We start from the raw sequence: 4,717 nt of genomic DNA on the forward strand, positions 1-4,717 counted from the left end.
TTCCCATACTCCTCTAAAGTGTACACCATGGTGTTGAGGCACCTTCTTTTCCTCACTAGATTAACAGCTCCAGCCTTTTCTATTTCCTTCTTCACATCTGAAAACACCTCCCTCGTATACACCTTTGCGGCAGCAGACTTGATTGATTTAAGACAAGTGGTCATCACAGGCACAGTGTGTATGGAGTTGAATTGGAGGAGTATTTCCTTGCTTCTATATTCGCGTACTACTAGTTCCAAGTTTTGGATCATCTCAAGTATACTGTGGGTTGACTTGGAGAACTTGTTGACGAATGCATTAATCCCTTCACAGCGTGATGTCATTCGAAATCCCACACAAAACTTGTCGCACAGGTACGCATTTGCCCACATTCTTCTCTTCTCATTCATTTGGTTGGCCCACAAACTATCCTTCAGCCCAAACTCCTCAAGTACATCCTCCCAATCTGCCTCAAATTCAACAATCTCCATCTCCGAGTACAGCCACCGCTTGAACAAGACCTTCAATTTCTCGTCCTTCACGTTAGAGGTAACATTCCTTTCCACATGCCATGCACACAACCGGTGTGTCGCTTCAGGTAAAACTTCCTTGACAGCCTTAATCATCGCTTTATCTCCATCTGTTACAACTACCAATGGCTTCTTCCGACACATCACCTCTAAAAGATTCTCTAACATCCAACGATACGAGGAAACACTTTCATCCATCAACAACCCAAACCCAAAAATTGTCGTTTGCTTGTGGTTATTTACACCAGAGAAAATAACAACGGGCCTCTTGTACTTGTTTTTTCTGTAAGTAGAGTCGAAGGCTAACACATCACCGAAATATTGGTAGTTCGATCGGCTTGCACCATCAGCCCATATCAAATTCCCCAGCCTTTCGTCAGCATTCATGCCGTACCTTGCAATTGACATCGGGTCCGAAGCAGCCTTTCCTTCAAGATATACTAGGGCTGCATTTGCATCACCGTCCACTAATTTCGCCCGCCTCGCCTTGTTAGCATAATTATACGCATCCTTCTTCAAGAACCCAAGCAAGGAGTACCCTCCGGTCACACAAGCCATATATCCCAGTATCTTCGACGTTGCGATTCCATGTGCATGCATCCCATCTATCTGCGCCTTAGCTGCCTCATTTAATTGACGGTGACTCGCTATCAAGTGTACCATCCCAACAGGTGCCAATTCATGATTGTGCTTCGTCACTACTTTCCTTACCTTCCAGTTATTCTCATTCTTGTCCAAGTACACCGACAACTTTGCTTGGCAGCCAATTCGGGTCTCTGGTTTGTGCATCCTCCTTCTGTCTATTCTATTGTAGTGTTTAGTCTCTCTCAATCCTTCCTTATTGCAAAAAAACCGATATCTCACCAACTTTCCATCGCTATCTTTGCCAGAATCACCCTTCCGCACCCCAAATCCATGACATCTTCCATATTTGCGGTAAAATTCATAGGCATCATCAACACTGTCCCAAGCCTTTTTTAGTAGATCAGCACCCTCAACCCGGCAACATCTCCATCTTGAACCATGTTATCCTCATCATCTTCATTAAAGCTATTATTGTCGTCGGTAAATTGCCATTTCGGATCGACATATGTCCCACCGCCATCACCGCCACCTTCCCCAACTCCTTCACTAGAACTACCATCCATCTGGACATCTGCAAACACACGTAAGATAATAACAGAATACAATATGCCCTACCATGCTCATCAAAAATTGCAGTTCTAATTTTACAACTATTAATTTGAATTACCACTACTCATATAACAAAAACTGTTACTACTTTCTGTTGTTACGTATCCTTATTATAAAAATAGCACAACTCTAATGCTCTCCATGCACGAATCAAACTTGTTCAACTCACCCTATTTCACTTTCACACAACAATTATAATCCCCAGAATCTAACTTTTTTCCCTAGTAGAGCAGAACCCAACCACCCCACGATTAGTGCCACTAGTTCGCCTCTTACCTATTCTCTCCAAATTTTTCCTAACGGCTATGGCTATTGAGATGCTCCAACTTATTCAACAACACTACAATAGGAAATGATCAATAGCTTACACAACAATGTAGACTGAATGCTTACCTCAAACTGGGTGTCCTCCGCAGAACCAAAATGTAGAGAGTAAAGTCCAGGAACAACATTTTCATCCGCCGACATCACGTCACTTTGGTTGATGACCGCTAAACCCTCTATCAATGAACCCCAATGTCTATTCTTCACACCTATCACAAGCTTGCGGGAACCGAACCTATCATTTCAAGTGACTTTTCAATGGTTCAATGATCCATTCGCAATCTAACTGTGTTTCAACTAATTTAATTAAATATAATATGAAATTCTTAAAAATGCAATATATAAGTTCAACTATTTAAATTTCATGCTTTTTAGACTAATACATTTTAAATTTTCACAATTTCCTTTAACAACTTGGCCAAAATTTGCAATTAAGAGTTTACAAACAAGTTCATACAACAAGACAGGAATATTAAATAATTCAAAAAACGGTAAACACACTAAATGAGCTCACGAATCATGCTGCATACAATCCTTTATGTTTGCAAAAATTTGAAAAATAATCCCAACCTCTATTGTGCTTGAAAATTCTGTTCCTACAACTTCCCATAAAGTTAAATCGAATGTAAATTTTACAAAATAAATAAATCTGAATACATATATAATATAGACTAAGACTTCTTGCTACGTCAGTTCAGTTCATGATGAGTATAATTCTAAGCCCCTTATGATAGAACAATTTCAAAGAATGATTTATCTACTAAGAAAACACACTAAACTCAGAAAAATTAACAAAAATTAACAACAATTAAGTCATGAGTAATAATAACTTAGAACCAACTCAACAATCAACATTCAACCAAAAATCTAGCATCAAATCAAGAGTCAAACCAAAATTAAAACTAACTGAGAACCTGTGGAAGCTAACCAGTGGTGAAAAAAGACTGAGCTTGGAGAGGCGGAGAACTTTAAGAGAGACACAGCCACGCCGAGGAGAGAACGAAGACGACACCAACGACCGCACGGATGACCGCAAGCAGAGATCTCCACCGTGCGACTGTGTCAACTTGGAGAGAAACAGTGTGCTTGAAGGGAGAGATTTTCCCAGGAGAGAACAGACCCCCAGGCTGCTGAGAAAAAGACCGCGACGGAAAAACGACGGGTGCCGGCGAGAAACTCGACGACGGTGGCAACGGAACAAAACAAACAAATCCGATCTCCTCTATAGACGTCACCGAGACCGACCGAGAATCGGCAGTCTCAGTTCAAGCGACGCCAGCGGCAATGAAGAAGGTGGGGCATGGGGTACAGTGACTGCCAGGGTTTATTGATGTCTCTCTTCTCTGATGTGGTGTTAGAGAGGGATCAGAGGCTCATGAAGTGGAATTGAGAAAAGCATCTCCTTGTTTTTTTGGTCAACAACAAAGACACACCATTCACATCATATGGGTTGTGTCAAATGTTTTTTTATTTTTTCAATCTATCAATGCAACATATTTGGTAGACTTCATACATACCAAACCCACTTATATATTTACTTCAGCATAAGCCCAAGCCCACACAATAAAAAAATCCATGAATATTCTAAATATATTTATTATTATTTGTGATTATAAAATTATCACATCAAGATTATAATTTTTTGTGATTAATTATTAGACAAAACCTGCTACTGTAGGTCCAACTACTGCAGCCATTGCTTGTCATCTATCAAAATTTAAAATCACTTTCATGCTACAAAATGCACGTGTATATCCTTCTAACTTGACACGTCTCCTTCAGCACATGAGGATGGAATCCTCATTCAGCATAGTAGAATTTCCCATGAGAGAGGTGACTAATGAGGCTATGCATTGGAGACCCTTGTGGACTATAGTGGACCAATGACAAGCCCAATTCCACCATGCTGAAGCCAGCCCAACATTTTTGTTAACCGATCAAAGCTCAAAGATATTTTTTGCTGAAACTATACTAAGGTCCATTAAGGGTTATTTGATTTTTTTTTTTTGTCACATCGTGAAAACTTGTTATCTTTTAATTGAACAAAAATTTTTTCAATGGGATTCTGGTGGTTAAATTTTTTTTTTAGTAGTAGCATAGAAAATATTGTTTTCGAAATACCAATTTTTTTTACTTGTAATTAATTTTTATAATTTTTGTTAAGATTTATATTTTTCCCAACCTTGAGGACAAGGTTGTTTTGAAGGGTAGGGTAATGATACAATTAGATTGGACTAGCCCAATTAGAGAATTATACTATAAATAAGAGTATAATGTAACAATGTAAGATATGCATAGTATAATTGAAAACTCTACTTTCTCTCTTTGACTCTAATTTTAAGAATTTCTCTTCTATTCTCTCTTATTATCTCTAATTCTCTCTAATTCTTGATACAAATTCGTATCAACTTCTTTATATATTATGAGAGATTATAATTTTATCTCCTTATCATATTATTTATATTTATATTATTGTCTAAATTCTTATTCAATTCTATCTATTTTTTATCCACAAATTTTAGTTGTTATTTTGTTTTTATTAACTGTGGTAACATAATATAAAGACATCTTGTCATTAGCTTAAGAAATGGCTTTCTTATTATTCAACTATAAATAGCATAGCTCCAAAGATTCTTATATTTTTATTTTGAATTATATTAGGTTTATTCCAATTAGTCATTAATATAAAA

This window comes from Arachis duranensis, chromosome 4 (assembly GCF_000817695.3).
Source record: "Arachis duranensis cultivar V14167 chromosome 4, aradu.V14167.gnm2.J7QH, whole genome shotgun sequence".
Classification (NCBI taxonomy): Eukaryota; Viridiplantae; Streptophyta; class Magnoliopsida; order Fabales; family Fabaceae; genus Arachis; species Arachis duranensis.